The 23,227-nt window shown below is 41.0% G+C and overlaps 1 protein-coding gene across 2 annotated transcripts in view; it reads right to left on the bottom strand.

Annotated features, from left to right (window-relative positions):
• Nucleotides 1–23,227, bottom strand: part of LOC148363293 (tyrosine-protein phosphatase non-receptor type 5-like) — a 73,444-nt gene that overhangs the window by 46,966 nt on the left and 3,251 nt on the right. Inside the window, exon 2 of one of the 2 annotated variants that reach the window (XM_088340916.1) lies at nucleotides 6,678–6,781. The exons of the other annotated variant lie outside the window; for it this stretch is intronic. The gene's annotated coding sequence lies outside the window, so the exon portion shown is untranslated. The remainder of the gene's footprint in view (nucleotides 1–6,677; nucleotides 6,782–23,227) is intronic. 2 annotated transcript variants of the gene reach the window in all.

The following is a 23,227-nucleotide window of genomic DNA, read 5'->3' as shown; positions in this document are numbered from 1 at the left end:
GACTTCCAAATGAAATGCAAAACTTGCTTTCGTCTGAAAAGAGGACTTTGGACCACTCTGCAACTGTCCAGTGCTTCTTCTCCATAGCCCAAGTCAGACGCTTCTTCCGTTGTCTTGAGTTCAGAAGTGGCTTGACCATGGGAATACGGCTATTGTAGCCCATTTCCCGGACACGTCTGTGAACTGTGGCTTTTGATACCTGGACTCCAGCTTCAGCCCACTGTCTTTGAAGCTCCCCCAAATTCTGGAAGCGGCTCTTCTTCACAATTTTGTTTAAGGCTGCGGTCATCTCTTTTGGTTGTGCAGCGTTTCCGGCCACATTTTTCCCTTCCAATAGACTTTTTGTGGATATGCTTTGAAACTGCACTCTGTGAACAGCCTGCTCTTTGAGAAATTTCTTTTTGTGTCTTACCCTCCTGATGGAGGGTATCAATGATGGTCCTCTGGACAACAGTCAGATCAGCAGTCTTCCCCATACTTGTGATTTAGTTTACTGAACCAAGCTGAGTGTTTTTAAGGCTCAGGAAACCTCGCAAGGTGTTTCGAGTTAATTAGATGATTCAGGTGATTAGTTGAATAGCCTACTTGTATACTTTTTCATGATATTCTAATATTTTGAGATAGGATTTTTGAGTTTTCTTAAGCTGTAGGCCAAATTCAGCAATATTAAAATAATAAAAGGCTTGAAATAGTTCAGTTGATGTGTAATGAATCCAGAATGTATGACATTTTTATTTTTTTAATTGCATTACAGAAAATAAAGAACTTTATCACAATATTCTAATTTTCTGAGACAGTCCAGTATACTACCATACTCTCACTCGCATACTACTATACTCCCACTGACACGAAACTATGAACTCTCTCACACACTTTACTAATCTCCCACACAAACACAACTGTGGAATCCCACACACACTATTATACTCTCTCACCCTCAATAATTTTCTTTCTCACACACCCCTGCAATTGCTATTACTATTGGGGGTTTTCACATCTAGTGCAATGATCACCTTAGCTCTCAGTGTTATTCTACATTGTGTACTTTTGGTAACCATGGCAATGCACACTGATCTATGCATATATCTTGTACAGTTCAGTGTCAAACTGGAGTAGCTCCCAGTATAGTAGTAAGTATGACAGTGTATAGTAGTATATGTGAAAGAGTACAGTAGTATGTGTGAAAGCACAGTAGTGTGTGTATGACAGTAGATTACTATGTGCAAGAGAGAGTATAGCTTATGTGTATGCAAGTATAGTAATATGTGTGAGGCAGCAGGTCAAAGAGGTGGTGGCCGGGGTGAGAAAAGTCCATGATGATATTTTATGCTATGCCGAGGTAGCGAGAGCATGCAATGTCCTCCAGACTGGGTAAAGAGAAACCAACGATTCTCTGGGCTGTTTTGATGACCCTCTGAAGCGTTTTCCTGTCTGCTACCGTGCACCCAGCATGCTACACCGTAATGCAGTATGTTAGAATGCTCTCCACTGTGGCTTTGTGAAAGGACACCAGCCGCTGTTTCAGATGATTTTTCCTGAGCACTCTCAGGAAATTGAGTCGCTGCTGGGCCTTCCCTACCACCGCTCTGGTGTTTGCAGACCTGGAGAGGTCATCGGAGATGTGCACACCCAGGAATTTGAAAGAGTGGACTCTCTCTACACAGTCTCCTTTTAAAATGAGTGGTGCTGGGTTCCTGCCTTGCCTCCTGAAGTCCAGTATGAGTTCTTTTGTTTTTGTGGTGTTGAGTATGAGGTGGTTTTTCGAACACCACGTTGTCAGTGACTCCACCTAATCTCTGTATGCCGCCTCGTCCCCTTCAGAGATGAGGCCGATCAAGTTGGTATCGTCGGCGTACTTAACAATTGTGTTTGTGAGGTGGGTCGGTGAGCAGTCGGAATATCCTGGTATAGTCTGAGACCCACGTAATTGATTGAATGAAATTAATGATTGAATGTTGAATTGAGCCCCCCAGCCCCCACCGGGCATGTTTTTGCATTATTCATTTATTTTCATGATATTTCATTTATTCGTCAATACTTGTTTGTTATTGTTGTCTCCTTATGTTGCACTTTTCTGTTAGTTTTGCGAAACGTTTTCACTTGTAGTCATGTTTTGTTGTGATCAGGGACCAGGGGCAGCTAAGGGGTCCTGGGTTGGCTCGTTGGAAGAATGAAAGAGATACAAACGAGAGAGGAACGGGAGAGCGCGCTAAAATCAAATGACAAATGTTAAAAAAAGTTGATGCAAACGAAAAGGATTCAAACACTTTCAACCAGCGTACACCGGACTAATCATTTTCCCCCTTGAAGTGTGCAACAACTCTAGTATGTGTGAGAGAGTATTGTAGTGTCTGAGAGTTTACTGTAGTAATATGTACAGTAAGAGAGAGTATAGTATTGTTTGTCCGTGGTGACAGTATCTGTATGAAAGTGAATGATGTTAAGTGTGCGAGCAAGTACGATTTACTCCTCAAGGGCCTCTTATAAGAGACATTTAAAAAAAAGAAACTATAGTATCAAGACACCCTTGTACATAGAGACACACACACTTTTTAGAGAGAAACAGAAAAAGAGAGAGAAGAGGGATAGAGAGATGAGAGGGAGCAAGAGAGAGAGATTCTCCTCTGCTCCGGCTTAATGTGTTTACCCCTGTGTGTCGCCATGGCAACAGAGTGGCTCTCATCCCTGTTATCCGTCTCGAGCATTAACATCTACCTAAAACAGACACTCGAATACACACAATTGCTTGCGTGCGCACACAAACACATGCACGCAAACGTTTTTGTTGTTTTGTTTTTCTTTCCCTTTTTTTGCCACAGGAAGTTTCTCAATATTGCTTCAACTGGAAGACGTCATTGCGATTATTTGTATGAAATGTTTACAAATTACAAGCTGTTTTTTGTCTCCTATTCTTCTTGTCATTCTCCACATTTCATTTCCATCATAAATATTTCCCTTGAATAACCTATCCAAATACCTTCAGTTGCTGTTCATGCTTGTCTTTTGTTTTTTTTAAACTATCATTTGGTTTACCTTTTACATTTACATTTGACCTTTCATAAGTGTTTTTTAAACTTTATGTTTTGCTTAGTTCGTTATATGATTAAAAAGTGACCTCATATTATAAAATACTTTCAACTATTGTATATTATTCTATCTATCTATCTATCTATCTATCTATCTATCTATCTATCTATCTATCTATCTATCTATCTATCTATCTATCTATCTATCTATCTATCTATCTATCTATCTATCTATCTATCTATCTATCTATCTATCTATCTATCTATCTATCTATCTATCTATCTATCTATCTATCTATCTATCCATCTACCCTGGTCAAAGTCCTTGAGAGGGGTGACCAACAGCAAGACAAACACATACAAAGACAACGAAAATAAAAAAGGGAGAGACAGCAAGGCAAAGAAAGGGGGGCGGAGACCGAAAGGTCTCGCAAACCCTAGTTATAGGGTCACTAGATATGAGAGTATGTGGAAGCAAAGCGGGTGGAAGAAAGAGGAGATCGGAAGGATGATGACTAAAGGAAGGTTGATGTGTTAGCCTTGAGTGAAACAAAGATGAAAAGAAAGGGTAAATATTATTCTAAAAATGTTGAAAAATGCTCTTGGATTCTTTTGAAATCTGTTATTTCAATGTATGACAGTTAATTCTATGTTTTATTGTATTTGTTCAAATCTGTTAAATTGCAAATCAGTAACCCTTCATTTTCCAGGGACCCAAGGGTTGTGAAATGTAGTAGTATCTTCCGCCCGAAAAAAGTACTGGATTGAAAGGCATACTTTCAAATGGATGGCGAATTTGGTGTTTTTGGGTGGTCGAGAAAATACGGTATTTTGGGGGTTTCGTTGACATTGTTATACACTATTTGTATTATTTTTACATTGCTTCTTCTTGGTTGGCAAACTCTTGACTTCTGTTTTTTAACAGTTATTGCCAATGGAATTTTTTAATTTGTATATATTAATTGTTATGCTATTTGCACTTTGATTTCGTTTTTAAAATATTGTGCAATGTAAGGTATTAAAGTGTCATAACTGCCGTATTTGGAACACCTGTGGCAGCTTGATTGGCGCCAAAAGCCCAGACAAACTGATTGGTGGCCACACCCTTCTTAAACCCCCGACTTCAGTTCAAACTTTGTCAGATCGTTGCGAGCTGTTGTGCTTCACTCAGTGAGCGTTCCCGTCCGACTCCGACCCTGTTAAAACCTGTTTCCTGCCTGATTCCCGTTTTTCGACCCGTTTCCGAACCTGACTACGCCTGTTTTGCCTGCTGCCTGCCTACAACCACTATTACGAACTTTACATTGCCTCTGATCTCCAGCCCTGGTCAAACGACATGCCATTCCCGCCTGTCTTCTTCCGACACGGAAGTGTCACTCCCGCCTTGCTCGTTCCCGCTCTCCGCCAGTCTTCGGATCAAGCAATCAAGCAAGCCTTACTCTCACTCTCTTTCAATAAAATCTGAGAAACACATGCAATGGAGTCCTGTGTCCGTTCTGGTCTGCGACATAAAGTTCTCATGTTGACTTTGTTATAGTTGTATTTTTGTTACATTGCTGTTTTGGTGGCGGGGGGGTTGAATCTCTTGGCTTTTATTCTTAAACAGTTTAAATAAAAATATTTGTATTGGTTTTTTATACTGTTAAAGTTTGTATTGTAGAAATGTAATAAAAAAATACACCAGGTTAGGCTGATTTTATCACAAATGTGCTATTTAAAGGAAGGAATTAAATTATTCAATGATCATGATATTTGCTAGCAGATGTAGGCGCCCGCTTTGAGACTGGGAGGTCGGTGGTTCGCGCCCCGGCCGAGTCATTCCTAAGACTTAAAAAGTGGTCGGCGGCGCCCTCTGTTGGCTGCGGCTGCATCGGCTCGCTACAACGGGTCCGGTGCAATCGACATTTCGTTCTGTGTACATTGTTACACAGAATGACAATACAAGGAAATTATTATTATTATTATTATTATTATCACATCGATATTACCCTGTATTCACTTGGATTGGATTGATACCAAAAATCCCAGTATCGCCCACTCCTAGTGAGTAAACTCAATGTCTTCAGTTTTAAAATTGCCTTTGTAGTAAGAAAAGAGCTGTCAATTTACCACTTACCTAAACATAAAGTTACAAAGTATAGAATAAAACACATTTGTTGCTCAGTAAGTCAGTGGCGGGCCGTGCATTACACACTTAGGCCTTTAGCTCCAGTCCGAAAACTGGCTCTTGGAAGTCAAACTATTTTATTTATGAGGACACGGGTGCAGGAAATGTGATCTGGGGCAGCCCAAGCTGCAAGCTCAGTTCCAACAGCTGGCAACACGGACTGCACAAGAGGGGGACGCACAATTAAAAGTTAAACAAGCCTGTATAAACAGAAACAAAGAACAACAATGATGGGTGGATGATTTTTTTCAAAAGCCAGCTGTCATCAGCCAGAAACGGAGACAGGACCCAATAGCGTTCGTTTTACTTCATTGATAAAGAGAGACAGTCCTTTCTTCCACGATCCGATGATTGTCAGACACGGGTAGCTGATGGCAGGAGTGCGGAAGAAGAACTTACGTGTCGAGCGATGATAGTCGTAGGCAGCAGGAAAACTGGTCGATAGCCGGGACGGGAGAGCAAGGGTGGTAACGAGTCCAGAAAAGAGGTTGGCAACAGGTATCAGGCAGGAAACAGGGTAAAACAGGTCGATGGCCGGGACGGAAGAGCAGGGCAGAAACGGGTCCGGAAACCGGTCAGCAACGGGTATCAGTTAGGAGAAAACAGGGCAGGAAAATGTTGGAATGTACGGAACTTGCCTAGCTGGGAGCATAGGTTCACAGACGGTCTGACAGCTTCCTCTTGGAGCCCGGGGGTTTAAAAACAGTCCATGAACCAATCAGCGTTCAGGGCTGTTGGCGCCAACGGGGCAGTCGCAGGTGCCCTGAATCAGCAATCATGACACCAGCGAGAGAAAAGCTCGCCGAGCTTGGGCTGGGGCACAAGACATTACCTCTAGGCTGAAAGTGGTGGACAAAACCTTTTACCGCTTGCAATATTCTTGCTTGCTTTGGAGTTGTCTAACCTATTGCTAGTAAATAAACATAATACATTTGCTTGTGCATCTTGTTCTCTTCAAATTTGACGGCTTTTGGCACGATCACTTTGGTGGATTACCGCTCCCTAGGGTTAGTGTTAGGGTCACGGTTAGGGTGACATTTTCCAAGGGCGTTAGAGGGCGCTTAGATGCCAACTGTGAATCTGATTCACTAAACCACCAGCTTTCGTGAAGTCTGATGTTATGGTACACGGCCTTCAGGATTTTTTTGTGAAGGCCCCCGGGTAGATTTCTGAGGCTAGCAACAACTAATGGCTGAAATGTGAACGTTTGGATTTGAAAGCACACATCTGAAAATATCGCAACCAGGGAGAAGCAATGAAAGTAAGCTGATAAACAAATTTTACATATTGATAGACCAAAATAAATTACGTATAATTGCGTTATTTGGGTAACAAACTTTGCGTGAATGTGAAAGCTTGCTGAGCGATGTGATATTCAGCCGAACATTACTTAATCAGTTCACATGCATGGCTAAGAACAAAAAAATCTCAGTTGAAAATATACTTGATTGTAAAGCAGCCAGCTGGTCGCAACGCTCACTCACTTAAGGTAGAGCGAAGGAAAGGATGGCGTGGGTGTCAGATCACATGATGAAGACGAATCCTGTATCTTCCCGCTCCTTGTCAGCTGTGGCCGTTGAACTGCTACCTATAAGGCAGATAACAGACATTCTTCAAATACAGAGACCCCATGCCACTTTGCGCTTCAGTTATCACTGATTCACTCCGTTGCTTGTTCTTAATTAAATTGTCTTTATTGTCATTGATATCAATGTATCATTCATTGTGGTCAGAGAAAGCTCACAGCAAGTGCTGCAGATTGTGTGCACGTGTGGGCCTCAGTGTTTGCGTACGTGACTGTGATAGGCTGTTGTATCCTGTGAGTCGAACAGCTGGGGTGGGGTGGGAGGCTGTGGGCGACATGCACAGTCTATGCCTCCAGATCAAAACAAACAGGGAAGAATAGCGTCCTCTAGCTTTTTGCATCTCTTTACATCTAAAAGAATTTCATCAATGAAACTGGACTCGAAGAATAGTCAGAATAATGCAAAGAAATGCTGATCACCACCGGGTGCTCCGTAGATTGTTATCAGGTCCAGGAATCGACTGAGGCAGCGTCGGGAAAGCGAAACTGACGGTCCGGCCTACTGCTACGGCTACGGCTTCTTTTATTTCAATCATCACGGAGACTTGGCTCAAACGAGGACACCCCATGCTAGCCCGCAGCCAGCCAGCTGGGAGAAGCCCTCCGATTTTGTTTGACTTTTGTATAATGATAATAAAACCATCCACTCAACTGCAATTATTGGTCATGTGTTATTATTTGTGGATCTATAGATGTTATTTTGTTGAAGTTGTATACTCTAAATTGGTAATGATGTAATATTATGATAAGTTTAACCCTTCAGGGACATTTACAAAGGTGCGACGCTCCTACGCGGATTTTCACTTCTCAGGGGTGGTTCTGATGCCCAATAACCGTCAGAACTGAGGGAGTATTGTCAAGTCTAGTCAAGTCATGCATCAGAATAAGTCTCAAAGGGCTGCAGATACCACAGACAGACTACAGACCACCCCCTTATCTAACACCTACGTGAGGGCAAACAAAAACTCAAAACCTCAACATGAGGTTGTATAACGTATGTTTGTATGACATATTCCCTCAAAAAAAGTATTTTCTAAGGGTATATGTGTAACAGGTGTAATAATAACTTTTGTTTTATTGAAATTCCTGCTGAAATATGTGTATAGTTTTTGGTAAGTGTCCTGCAAGGATGAGTCCAACAGTGCCACCTGCTGGTATGGGGTGGGGTTTGGTTTTGGCTTCTGACATGTGACCGGGAGGCGGGGTTTGTTGGCAGTCTTACAAGAAAGAGAACTGCAATGGTAAGACACATCTTTTGGTGCTCCACAAAAGAAGTTAATTTTAAACATTATAACCCCAACTCTTGTCTGACAAATCTCTCAACATGCACATTAATGTGATTGATGTTGTCAAGCTGTTTGGATTTATTTTTGTTTTGTTTCTGTTTTACTAAAATATGAATTCCCCTTGTAGAGATCAAAGAGATCAAAGCCAGCAGAAAAGCTAATGTTGTGACTCATTCATCTGCAGGTAAATTGTACCCGTTTTTATACTCATTATTGTTCTTATTTCTATTTTCTCATATATATATTAAAAAGGATGATGTTGGTTAAAATTCAGACTAAAGAAAGTAAGTTGAATTCATTGTAAACGTTAAAAATCCACTATACGATCTCTTGTTAAAAGTATCTTCTTGAAATGGATGTAAAAATGTATTGTGATATTCTAAAATATATTTTATGTAAATTGAAAAGAAAGCTCTTTGATATGCTTTTGGGCAGTTTCCAGAGAGAGCTGCTACTGAGATCAAAGAGATCAAAGCCAGCAGAAAAGCTAATGTTGTGACTCATTCATCTGCAGTATCTGTAATAAAAACCTCATCATCCAATCCAGCGTGAATGTGGATCTTTGGTGGGACTAGTACACCGCGGTTACATATGTACAGCTGAAGAGCTGAAATTATATCCTGAATCACTTGTTATGAACTCATTGTGACTCAGGCACTACTAGTCCTGCTGAGTCCGGGTTAGTAATCGCTCATCTGAGTAGCACTCTTGTCACCCACCAACTGTGCTTTGGAGCTAAAGATGAGAGCTAGGACATAAACTGTCAATTCCTTTTTTTCCTTTTCAGAGACGAATGCACCCGGACGCTCGCCCGGAACGGAACGCTGTGATACATCCATGTGCAGTTTTATTGCATGAGCCCTCTTTTCTCTCCTGCATCACGCTGTCAACTAATAGTAGGAGCTTCGTGCAGAAGAAGACCAAATCAGTGTGTGTGCGAGTGTGCATGAATAAAGGTGATGCAAGCTGTGAAGCTGCACCACTTAGTGTTTTTTTTTCTGCTCGCTGTGAAGGTAGTTGATAAGTGAGGATACCAGTTCTCCCAGCTTGTAGCCATGGCAACAGGCATACATACGAAATACATGCATGAAACGTACCTCCGCAAGCGAATGTGGCGTGTGGGAGGAACTGTGAAATTTCTCAAGTTGCAAAATTGCAAATGGACAGGTGAATGGATGCGAGGGGGAATTGTGTTGTTGTGATTTAAGTCACAACAGTAACCCAAATGTACCCTATTTATTTGTGTATGATAGATGTTTTAACCTAAGACAGAACTCAAAGTTTGGGTAGGCGTTTTACACAAGATTTTATGGCAGTTTATTAACGTATTTGTGCAATGCCAGACCACCATCGCAAAAAAACAGTAGCTGCGACACGAAAAGAACCTGGGTCTTAGCGGTGAAAAGGCATTTGATATGATCTAATTACACTACTGTATATTTATTCACTGTACCAGACACAAATGTTAGAGATTGGCAAAACAGAAAGTTGCCCGAAAAGATAAAAATGAATGCAAAACAGTACAATGAGGAAAACAAATTTTTGGTTTATCTGATGATAAATCAGACTTTGAAGGACACAAAATAAATACATTTTACATTTTATGTTGGTATTCTGTTAATAGTTTTTATCATTTCCGCACAATTTCAACAACCCTCAATGAAGTTTGAAATATTAGTGAAACAAAATTGTATACCAAATTTTGAATAAAATAATAAGAGTGTGCTTTTTACATGAGTCAGTGTTAATTTTCCTCCTGAAAAGTGATGGGTCCCGGGGATTTGCACGCTCAAAATCTATGGGTCCCAACAGAGATCTATGGGTCCCCAAAATTTTGTGTTATCGAGGTTGAAATTGTAAATCGGTAACAAATATATAATAAAAATCTATATATTCATTCAGTTTTAATCATCAAATTATTAATTCATTTTCTGCATCAAATTATTGTTGGTAATACAGTGGAACCTCGCTAGTTCGCGGTTCCACTTTTGCGGGTTCAGAGCTTCGCGGGTCTAAAAAAATATACCTTACCTTCTCAATAAAAGCATTTATTGACTTGACGCCATTGAGCGCAAGCTTATGTCAACTGAGGACACGGTGTGGACTCTTTTTGTGAAGGGGAGGGGGAGGCCCTGACACAATGCTTATTCGTGGTGAGTTACCGCAACGCTCACCCCCCCCCCCTTCAACTCCTCCCACCTCACCCCATTCTTATGTGGCGCTCAGTTAGTTTATCATGTAGGAACTCGGCGACGTGACGTAAGTATATTCTCTTTTGTCACATTTCATCTCAAGTTTGACTTTATTATACCAAAAGCGAGCGGTTGTACTACCTAAACACGGCTAATTGTGTGTGGTTTCGTGTATTTGTTGTAAAAGCCGTTCGATACCGCTAGCTAAAGTATGTTGTTATTGTCAGAAGGTAGCTCTTTCACTTTCATTAAAATGAACACAGACCATTTTTTAACTGTTGTTTCCCAAATGCGAACTCACGACCAAATAAGATCATCGAGTGCTGGTGGAAAACATCGAAGCACACAGGGAGCGCAGTTGCTGTGTTTTGAGGAAACGTGGCTCACGTTTAGCATTCCGGACGCTAAGGTGTAGCCACCCGGAGCTATCCGGAGCTATCCGGCTTCAACGCTGCTATACAGAAACACGAAAGCCGGGGGGAATCGGAGAGGAGGCGGACTTGCTAACACAAGGTGGTGTATCCCTGGATTTTCACAAAGAAAAGATTTCCATCTGCCGCAGGGATGTCGAACTTTTGGACTAGCGTGACGTCATCCACTCCGCTACAAGCACCCCTAGGGCATCATGTTCATCTGTAAATAAACAACGGGGTAGACTGCTGGAAGTGTGAATTTCCCTACGGGGATGAATAAAGTATCTATCTATATATTTATCTATCTATCAAACACTCATCAAATGTCACATTTTCACTGTTTTTATTTTCAATATGTAACCAGTAGTGTTAACAAGCGAAATAAACCGCGATGGCTGCATGTGGTTGAGAGCGGTTAATACAATCAATCTGAATGGTTCGTAGTGGTTTCGCCGCAGTCCTATTCCGTGTAAATTGATTATGTAAGACATGGCTACACTTGTGGGTCATGATTTGGTACATTCAGTTCCAGTGTGAAGAGTTCTGGATGAGTCACCCATTAACTCCTTGCCATCATGCCAGCGATCACTTCGGTTTAATGGCGGGGGATATACTGTATACCTGTATACGTTTTTTTAAGCATTTTTGAAGGGGCGATGCTACTTCGCGGATTTTCAGTTTTCGCGGGTAATAATGACAATTTTGTGTCAGAAAAGTTGCGTCCCAGGGACACACGTTGATTTGAGACTATGCGTCCCTAGCAAAAATTATGCATCTAGGACGCAGGGAAGCAGGCAAATGAGTGCACTGCATGAGTGCGCGTTATTGAGTGGACACACGTGACCTAACCACCTAACCGCCTGACGACACCATGGCAGATGGTAGTAACCCGTAGTAAACAGTGGATGATGCCAGTAAACGGTAGACAACGACAACAAAAACAGGTATACTATTCAACACAATTGGCAATGACGAGTCAAACGAATATTGGGCAGCCGTCGATAAGGTTGCTCACCTTGTCGGATTGCAGATAAAGATTGTCGTCTTCTGTCTTCATCAAAGGGGATACAATTCCAAATCGGGCTTAGGAACTTGACCAACGCACAGAAATAAATCAGCATGGTAAAAAAAGGTGGTTATATTCTTTTGTAGTGGTAATTGGTACTTTTTCAACTCAGTTGGGTATTCTACTGTCGTGCACTTAAGTGCCTCTTGCCATCCGCCATGGCTCCCATTCTGCCAGAGAAGGCAGCGTAACGTCACGTGCAAAGGGCCAATACACAAATAAATACGATAAGTAGTACTTACACAACCATGGACACATAGACAACATTAAGAAATAACAATGGTTGTTTTTTGGGGGGTTAAAATATGAGTGAGGTATTTGAGGTTTGCTGTTCTGCCGAAACGTCCTACCTGCTCGAGACGTCCTATCGTAGGTTGACCTGACAGCCACCATTTTTTTTTCTTTATAGTCAAATCAAACCAGCGACACTGAAACTCAAACAGAATATTACTAATGATATAAAACAAGTTTTGGCAAACACACATACATTGCGTGATTACCGTGGTCAACAAACACCATGTAGAAAGCTACCACAGAAAAGTTACATCAGAAAACAGTATTTTGCATCAGTGAACTCAATAAAAACGAAAATCGTAAGTACAGTAATCAACGCTTTAAAGGCACAAATTGCGATTGCAATTGGTTTTGGTGGGAGGTCTTGAGAGGTAGGAGGGAATTTCAGAATACCTGGATACGTTTTGGCCATTTAATAGAAAGCTTAGCACAATGGTTCCCAAACTTTTGCAGGCTGGCGCCCCCTTGGCTCCCTAATGAATTCCTAGCCAACCGCAATACGTCACATCGCGAAGTCTGATTCGATTTCGGTTACAAATCGTCAAACAAACGTTCAAACTTCTGACTTCGACTTCGGACTGCCGCCCCCCTACAGCCCCCGTCTTCCTAACCGCCCCCCCATATCTTTCCACCGCCCCCAAGGGGGCGGCACCGTCCACTTTGGGAACCACTGGCTTCGCGCAATGGCGCCCCAACTTAAGTTGTGTCTGATCAGGCAGTTCCGTTCTTTTAAAAGAGGCACACTTGTCTCACAATGTAAGTCTAGACCTGAGGTAACAAGATGCCCTGTACCCTAGTTTAGTGCACAAGTCTCATATGAAGTGCAGCGTAACTATGCGGAGGATTTTGGTAGACCGGCGCAGGCTTAAAGGAAGGTTTCTTTTGTGCCATACAATGCGGGCAGCCAACTTGGTTTCTAGCCAGTCAAAGCGGCTTCCCTCAGTCTCTTTAAAACAGCACTATGCGGGCCTACGTCTAGATCCTGACGTTGCAGAAACGTGAAGGGATTCGCTGGGTACATGCAGGTTATTAGCGCTAACTGAATATATTTTTAAAGACTTGAAGATAATACTGTGGTCGCTGTTTTGATTTGGCAGACAAAGATGTGGACGAAAAACTCTTAAAGCTCAAAGACAAATCCAGATAAAGACCGTTATTTGTGAGATGTTTTTGGCAGGGGTGAAGGCTTTCTTAAACAACACCATTGCAGTTATACTGTGAGTAACATGCTGGTGACTTTCTTTACTTCTTCCCTCTTACAGATTACACCACTTTAACACAAAATACAGAGGGAGCTGTGCTGCACTCAGCTGATACTGGACAGCAGATAGTATTTCAAAAAAGGGTCAATACATAAGGGAACAGTGATGGGCAGTGTGTTTCACACCTAAGCTTTCAGGTCAAGTGTTGATTAGTGATGTGTTGTACGCAAACGAACCTGCTCTACGAGCCAGCTCTTGTGAAATGTCCGATAGACCCTTTCATAGCCATGGTGTAATGTCACAATCGAAGCCGGAGGCAAAATAATACTTGCGCTGGTTAGAAGACAAAGGACAAGGAAGATGTTTTATCTGAGTATTGTCGTCATCTTGTGTGTTTGTGTGCCAAATCCAGATAAAAAAAATGTTAGTGATCGTAAATCAAAGTTTCACAGAATCCCAGCGGACACTTTTGATCCAAGAAAAAGGAAGATACTTGTGCATTAAAGCGAAAAGATTGGACCAAGACACTACTCAAAAATGCTCGGGTTTGCAGTGCACACTTCATATCAAGTAAGAGAAATTAAACATTTATGACTGTGTATATCGAGTCCATATTATTTAATATATCAGCATAGTATCTTGTTATTTTCTTAGCTTCATCTAACTGTTAGCGTATAGCCTAATTGCCAACATTCGTCTTGTCTTCTGACTAGTGCAAGTGTACTTTTGCCTCCAGGCACAATGTTTACAAATACATGCAAGTGTCTATTCTATTTGTGAGAACTCGGGTGGAGGAGAGGTGATTTGGGCTATATACATATGCTATAGGACCCTGATGCCACCCTGCTAGGGATGCTCTGAAATTGAAATTTGTGGCCCTAAATTGAAAGTGTGTCACGCTCGGCCAAAATATAGAGAGAGCAAAAACTAAATGAAGAAAGAAAATAAAAGGTCAATTTAAAACATTTTGCACTGACTTGCTCTAAAGCCATCGTATAAAATGATAAATACCTGACTGGTGTATTATTAGCTGCTGATTTATAGTACTCTGATTACATTCTCATAAAACCAAAAAGGCATTTAAGTGCCCTAAAAAAAGTGCAACAGATGGAGCAAAACTGCCCACAGGTCTAAAAAGCCAAAAGAACGAGCAAGGAAATTCTACTTTCGTCGTTTTAGGACCTCAGCATTACCAGGCACTGGCGTGTGAAAATACTGATACTGGAGAAAAAATATCTTGTTCCGAAATAAAACGAGGATGGTGCTTTACACCAAAAATCCACAGCGACCAGAAGATGAAGGTGCTGTATTGGAGTCAGATCAGGAGGTTAATCCTGCTACTATTAACCATGGAAACCAGTAATATTTGTTTCATGCGGGGGAGGAAACACCTGGCCCAAAAAACTGACTGGATATAAATAGGCACTGTCAAGCTGTAATTGCCCAAGATACACCACAGGAAGTGGTGCCCCAATGACACTAGTGATTAAGGGATTCATGAGTCGTGAATTTGAGGGGGGTCGATGGCATACTTGCCAACACTACTGTTTTATAGGTTAGACTACCACTTTTCTCCCCTTAAAAACGGCTACCGATTTTTAAAAACATCTCCCGCTTTTTCAAATTTAAACAACAACAAGAAATCTTGACTCGAGGCTAGTATTTTGTCTACGGATGCTTTATGTTGAAGCGAGATGAAGTCCTTGTTGTGTGGATGAAGCGCTCCAACACTCGCATTAGATTTCTGTTCAAAATTGCAAATTTTGTTTTTAAATGTGGTGTCCGTAGGTTCAAAATATTCAAATTTCCGGCGCCATCTTCTGGCTGACATCATTGACATTGCAGCGCCTGTCCAGCTGCATACACTTGTGTGTCTTAGATGCACTCAATAAAATCTTCTTCTCTCTCATCTTCTCTCATCTGGTTTGGGGTTTAGATCGGCGTGTGGACTGTATTTAAAACATTGTTTTTCTTACTTTCATGATTTTCATCCTAAAATGAAAGAAAACAATCGACACACGCATGAAATCACTCTAGTAGTCCACTCCCCCTGCCTTAGTTCATCCAGCCTAATGCGCTGCGTGGCCGGAACACTGATGAAAAAAGTAAGATAAAAGCAGATAAGCGCAGTGAAAAAATATATATAAGGCTCTTTGAACTCAGTCGGCATTCTTAACACACACTCAATAGAGAAAATATTTAATTTCAAACTTAAAACCATATCTGTCAACCTGTACGTTTTTGCCGTACAAAGTACGTTTATTATGCATTTTAAGACGTGTACGACGTACAAGAAAATCTGTACGGAAAAACACAAATTTGTCAATTATGGGTTATATCCGGTATACACCGACTATGACGAAACGGCAAATCAATCAAGTCAAACGAGTTCACCGCGGAAGCCTCTATCTCGGTATCGTTTTTTTTCGTTGCAAATGAAGCGAGCGGTTTGATGCTCTTGTGCGCATGCGTCTGCCGCCTCGGATTTCATATGGTAGTTATGTAGTGATAGGAAGTCCGTCTCTTTTTAGAGAACCGGCTTTTTCGGCTCAACTCATTAAAAAGAGCCGGCTCTCAAACGGCTCATTTGCTTTGATGCATTATATTACGAATCATTATTGTTGTATAAAGAAGTTAAGAAAAAAAGGAAGTATAAAAGGAGAAAATGAAAAAAGACAGGTTTGTGGTTATCCCTTTAACCAGTATATTACCAACAATAATTTAATGCAGAAAATGAATTCATAATTTGAATAAGAAAATGTATTATTCTACTTAATTAAATTTGCATGTATTTTTTCCTTCTACAGTGAACGTCCAAGCTACTTAATTTTCGAACTTTTTTTATAATAAACCTCATTCATGTCGAGCAACTCAGTATCTCACAACAAAATATTAATTAACAATATATATGATATAACGAAACACAAGTGTAATATAACATATTAAACTACATAAATAAACACGTTTGAAAAAAAAAATATGGTGTAAGATTATTTTGTATTTTATAAGGGAGAATACAACATTTTGTGAGGGCATGGAGCCGTGGAGGTTGACAGGTATGCCTAAAACTAAGCACCCCAGCTTTGAAGACAGAGAAATTCAATAGAATGTGAAATAACATCTACTGCTTATTACTCTCAAGAGGTTGACATTTATGTCATGGTTATCCTGCACTTAACAGTCTAACTCTTTATTTCAGATTTTTTTGGGGAGGCATTGTAGCTTTTGATGGACAGGATAATGAGAAGTGACAAGAAAACCACGAGAAGAGGAAATTTGATGAAGACAATAATGTGGTACTTGCCGCAGCTTAATGAAATGAGTCACACTTACATATTTGCCGCAGTTAAATAACAATTAATTTTTAATTAAATTCTCCTTGCACTTATTTTTGCGGCAGCCAATAGACTTGGAGGAGGAATGGATTGAATGTAACACACAAAGTATGTGTCACGAGGCGGAGTGGAGTGGAAGGGGTGACCGGACCAGAACGGAGGCAGGAGGCAGGAAGGGAGAACTCAATTGCGTAACAATCCAAAAACTTTTATTCACAAAAATAAAAGTTGTCCAAAACTCTGGGACATGACAAAACAAACAGTTGATTCTTCCAACTCAACTAAACAGGACAAGGCATAGCAGAACGGACAAAGTTTTAAACTAAAACAGGACAAGGCATAACAGACCGGGAATGTGTATATATAATGAGCCAGCACCCGCCAAACCCACAACCCAGCCTTAAGTAGCAGACCAGCAATCAGCTGATCTGCTTCAGCTTGAGTTCGGGGGCGTGGCATACTGGTCGTCATGGCGACCGTGACAGTATGTGGAACTGAACTGTACATAGTTAGCTCTGCAGCGTTGGCAAGTAAGTGTGATCTTTTGCCACATTTCAGACTTCAAACATAAAGATCCAAAACTGTAATTTCTTGTGAAGCATCAACAATAAGTGGGTAACAATCATGAATTGGAACACACTTTTATTGGATATTTTAAACTTTTTTAACAAATAAAATATGAAAAAGTGGGTGTGCAAATTTATTCAGGCCCATTGAGTTAATACTTTGTAGCGCCACCTTTTGCTGCGATTAAAGCTGCAAGGGGTATGTCTCTATCAATTTTGCACACCGAGAAACTGATATTTTTGCCCATTCCTCCATGCAAAACAGCTCGAGCTCAGTGAGGTTGGATGGAAAGCGTTTGTGAACAGCAGTTGTCAGTTCTTTTCACGGATTCTCAATTGGATTGAGGTCTGGACTTTGACTTGGCCATTCTAACACCTCGATATGTTTTTTGGTGAACCATTTCATTGTAGCTTTTGCTTTATGTTTTGGATCATTGTCTTGTTGGAAGACAAATCTCCGTCCCAGTCTCAGGTATTTTACGGACTCCATCAGGTTTTCTTCCAGAATGGTCCTGTATTTGGCTCCATCCATCTTCTCATCAATTTCAACCATCTTCCCTGTCCCTGCTGAAGAAAAGCAGACCCAAACCATGATTCTGCCACCACCATGTTTGACTGTGGGGATGGTGTGTTGAGGGTGATGAGCTGTGCTGCTTTTACGCCAAACATAACGTCTCGCATTGTTGACCAGAGCACATTCTTCCACATGTTTGGTGTGTCTCCTAGGTGGCTTGTGGCAAACTTTAAACGACACTTTTTAATGGAAATCTTTAAGAAATGGCTCGCTTCTTGACACTCTAACATAAATGCCAGATTTGTGCAGTATACGACTGAACGTTGTCCCATGGACAGATTCTCCCACCTCAGCTGTAGATCTCTGCAGTTCATCCAGAGTAATCATGGGCCTCTTGGCTGCATCCCTGATCAGTTTTCTCCTTGTCTGAGCTGAAGATTTAGGGGGATGGCTCGATCATGGTAGAGTTGCAGAGGTCTGATACTCCTTCTATTTCAATATTATAGCTTGCTCAGTGCTCCTTGGGACGTTTAAAGCTTGGGAAATCTTTTTTATCCAAATCCAGCTTTAAACCTCTCCACAGCAGTATCTCGGACCTACCTGGTGTGTTCTTCGTTCTTCATGATGCTCTCTGCGCTTTAAACAGACCTTTGAGACTATCACAGTGCAGGTGCATTTTTACAGAGACTTGATTACACACAGGTTGATTCCATTTATCATTGTTAGTCATTTAGATCAACATTGAATCATTCAGAGATCCTCACTGAACTTCTGCACAGTTTGCTGCACTGAAAGTAAACAGGCTGAATAATTTTGCGCCTTCACTTTTTCCTTTTTTTATTTGCTAAAAAAGTTTAAAATATCCAATAATGTGTGTTCCACTTCATGATCGTGTCCCACTTAATGTTGATGCTTCACAAGAATTTACAGTTTTATATATTGATGTTTGAAGTCTGAAATGTGGCAAAATGTCACAAAGTTCAAGGAGCCCGAATAGTTTCGCAAGCCACTGTAAGCAGTTAACTAAAACGTGGAAGCAGAGGGACACACAAACTTTTGAAAAAATGTATAATCGGTAAACGCTTGGTATTTTTTCTGACAGCATCGCTCATGTCCTTCCTGATGCATGCAATTTTTATTTTAAAAAAGCAGCCAAGACAGAGAAGAAAAAAAAAGTCTGATAATAAAAATGTAGTACCCAGATATATACAATATTCCCTTGCTGTATCCTGGCTTACTTATCGCGGTTTCGCTTCTTGCGGATTTTTATCATGCGTTATGTTCTACGTTATGCTTGGTTAAACAGTTACCCTGCCCCTTTCCTGCTCATCTTAATCACGTTGCGGTCTGAGTTGTACACATACTTAAAACAGCTTTACGAACCTACATTATCTATGCGCAAAACGTTTTAGTTTTTAAGTTTCTCTAAAAGCCATAATGTCAACAAAACCCTCTGGTCCCACAATAGCAGCAAAAGGCAGAGGAAGATTGTTTCGATCACCAACAGACTTGTACTTCTCGATCTGCTAAACTTGCTCCGAAGACACAAGCGAGTCTTTGGCGCTCTCTAGTGGCTCCCTGGTGGTTTTGTAATAGTGTTTGATAAAGGAAAAGTAATATGGTTTCTGTAAGACAGAACGGAAAGGCAAATGCCGTTTTTCATAACGTCCACATAGTGGCAGCAAAATATCATGAAGAGTGAATCATGTCTTAATCCAGACAGTTTTGCAACGGCACTATTATTTTTTTCGAAATTATGAATTGAAAGTCTAGAAGTTATTTGTAAAAAACAAAACAAAAATATAATAAAGTCTAGATCTTTTATTTGTTAAATGAATACTTGGGCTTGTAAATTGGGTTTATTCCTGAGTAATAGAGAAATAAATGAATAAATAAATAAAAACATGTGTCCATAAATACAGTAAATAAATAACGGTTTTACTAAGTGGATTTTGACTATTGCAGGACGGTTTTGGAACGCATCCCTTGCGAAAAAACTGTACTGTAATGAGTATTTTACAATTGTATGGTAAAAAAACTGCATTTTAAAGAATTATATTAAGGTTCATCCCTGAGACTAACTCTTTTTTATGTCAATTTAATAGGGTTCCCTCTGGAAATCACGTAGCTGGTAAATAATTAATTATTATTATCCAAAACACTTTAATTCTGTAAAAAAACAACAACAACATTGATTTATGAGGCAAAAATACATGCACTATCATACTAAAGGTAAGGGCCAAAAAAAATCTAGCCCCACCCGACCCAGCCCACGGATATATCGGCCCGAACCCGCCCGAACCAGACCATGTTACTTGATTTAAGGTAAAGAGCCCAGAGTAAACCTCCTGAAGCTTCACTTCGGCCCTGAATTGTGCATTCGGCTGAGGTAAGCACCTCAAATCCAGTGTGCACTTCGAAGTGCAGCGCTGACGTGAACACTTCGGTGCTGAATTGCGCATTTAGGAGAAGTGAAGGGAAATGAAACTGAACAAAATGGCACCGAAAACAAAATCATATTCTGCAGATAACAAGCTGCAAATAGTGAAATGTTTGTCCAAAAAGCAGAAAAAACGTTTGTAAAGCTTGTAAGTTATCTGAATAGTTTAATGCACTTCGGGCTGAAGTGTGTTACTCAGGTAAAGGTACTGTTACTTCAGAAAAATATTACTCACGTACAAGTAACAAGCAGTCATCTAAATGATTACTTGAGTAGTGGGTTAGGGTTAGGGTTAGGTCAGGGTCCCTTGCGCCCTGCGTTTGGGTCTGTCTAACATCTAGCTTATCTCTGAAGAGCAAGATGCCGCTGTACAACGGCGACCAGATGTTGCAGGTGTTGGAGAGGGATGGGTGCTGCCAGGCTTTACTAACACAAGACACACCACGGGAAGTAGTACCCTGGCGACACTGGCGTTCAAGGGATCTGTGAGCCGTGAAATGTTTTTTCTTTACGCGCTTTGCTCTTTAATGAGTCAAAGTAGATATCATATGGGGATGGGGATTTATGCTGTGTGATTCACTCTGTGACTTGTCTGTTTTGCATCTATGTTAACCCAATACCCCCCCCACTTCATCTTCATATGGATCATTTACATTCTATTGATCAGCGCTCATTACCACATCAAAGTGAGTGTGAAGGAAAGCATTCAGTTAGCAGGACTCTTGCCCGTTTCATGAACAAAGGGGAATCACTGTCATTATTTTTCTCTTCGGGTGACAGATGGCTCATGTTTTAATGGATGTTCCTGATGTCCATCCATCCACTGGCTGAAAAAATAAAGAAGGCATAATAGCATGTCACTGTGTGCCGCTTCTATTTTTACATTGGTGCACTTTTTTCTGGAGTCTGGAGCAGTTTTACCAAGTATCGTATTTTCCGGAGTATGAGGTTTTTTTTATATAATTTGGCCAGGGTGCGACTTATTCTCCAGTGAGACTTATATTTGAAATCATTAACATATAATTTCAGGGTATGTCATCTTATTTTCACACTAAACCGAAAGAGGGCGCTCTAGGGCTGTGTTGAAAATTTCAACCTGCCACCCTGGTATACGTCTCTCTCACAAACGTCACTAAAATGATTTGTATCTCTTTTTTGGGAAATCTAATAGAACAGTAAAGCACAGATAATTCACACCTATAGAAATCACTTTTAGGCAATTTGAAAGCATTTAATTTAGGCCAGGGGCGTCCCAACTTTTTAGAAAGTCGGTCGGATTTGATAAGCTGAAAATGTGACTATTTAGCCAGGCATTCTTTGAACAGTTTTTAATAAATTTACACTCCGTGAAAGGTTTGAAAATGAAATGATCTGCATTTATATAACGCTTTTCAAGTCAATTACTTCCCAAAGCGCTTTACAGTGTGCTTCACATTTCCCAATAGCGGCCTTGCATTGCAGCCATGTAAAACGCTAACCTGGTTATTGGGGTATTAGGGGTTCAGGGTCTTACCCAAGGACACTTCGACATGTAACACGGACAAGCCGGAATTCGAACTGGGATCCCTTAATCCCAAGACGAGCGCTCTACCTCCTGAGCTACTGCCGCCCCCAGTTGCAGAACTTGGCGATCAGTGTTGTGACCTAATAACTCGCCTTTGTGGCATTTTCTTTTGACTGGCAGGGTATCATGAAAAATCGCTGCTGTGCCGGTAAAAAAAGCTTCCAGTTGCTTGACCATTTCACAGTGGTTGTTTCTATTTAGCTTTTTGTAGTCAGCATTTTTTGTCTGGCAGTAATTTTTTGGGGGGTACAAGCCTATTTTATACTGCAGTCAACCTTAATGGCGGGCCACGTATCATTAATTTTATTCCAGGGGCTGCGGGCCGGTAAAAATATGATCACGGGCCAGACTTTGGACCTGCCTGCTTGAGGGACAATGACTCTTTCTTACCAATCTGCACAGGGATTTCTATACAAGATGAAAAATCTCTGTGCTTTACTGTTCTATTACATTCCCTCCAAAATTAAATACAAAGTCGTTTTAGTGATGTTTGCACTGCTAGAAGGGTCATTTCACGCAGGGGGAAATTTTTTCAGCATGACGCTGATAAAACAACTGAACAAAAATGGCACCAAAAAAACGTTATATTAGGCAGATTATAATCTCGAAGTGGTAAAATATGCAGCCAACAAGCAGAAAGCAGAGGTGACGATGAGTCTGTCATAAGCGAAATTAACCATCGAATTTCGTATGAACGTATTCAGTCGGTTGTTCTCTTTTATTGGAAATTTCCTGTCAAGATTACATGTATGTTTTTTGTGTTGATTTTATCAAATACATTCCCCCGAAAATACGACTTAATAATGCATTTTTTGGCAGGTGTGACTTATACTCCAAAGTGACTTATGCAGAATACGGTATATATCTAATGTTTTGTCCATTCCGATGAAGACAGGTGGGACACCAACCCCTGGCAAGACAATGTTTCAGATAGCTTCCACCAACAATAATGCAGGCTTTTAGTTTGTAGTTCAAGACATATATTTGCTTTGATAACCTGTTGCAGTGCTTGTATTGGCTTTATCCACCTCATTGTGGTTGACTGGTTAGCACGCAGCCCCACAGTGCGGAGGTCCAGGTGTAAATTCGAGCTACCACAACCTTTCTGTGTGGAGTTTGCATGTTCTCCCCATACCTGTGTGGGTTTCCTCCCACATTCAACAAGACATGCGTGACAGGTTAATTGACCGGTCCAAATTGTCCCTAGGTGTGAATGAGCGAGTGAGTTGGCTGTCTCTGTGTGCCCTATGACTGGCTGGCAACCAGTTCAGGGTGTCCCTTGCCCACTGCCTAAAAATCGCTCGGATGTGCCCCAGCCCCCCAGGACCGTTAGTGAGAACAAGCGGTGCAGAAATTGGATGGATAGATTAGGGCTTCAAAAAGCTCAGGACATTTGAATAGACGGCCATCAACATTATATAATACTCTTTCTACCCCAGCCACCACCTCTTTGGCTGGCCTGTTGCCCTCTTGTAAGCGATACCGGTACACAAAAACACAGACAATCATGTTCAGAGACAACTTCTTCCCCAGGGCCATCACCACCCTAAATGAGCACACAAAACTGAAAACATCCA

The sequence above is a fragment of the Urocampus carinirostris genome, chromosome 7 (genome assembly GCF_059441175.1).
Source record: "Urocampus carinirostris isolate Australia breed hairy pipefish chromosome 7, RoL_Ucar_1.0, whole genome shotgun sequence".
NCBI lineage: Eukaryota > Metazoa > Chordata > Actinopteri > Syngnathiformes > Syngnathidae > Urocampus > Urocampus carinirostris.
The sequence above is the reverse complement of the archived record's forward strand: the minus strand, read 5'-3'. Positions and strand labels throughout refer to the sequence as shown.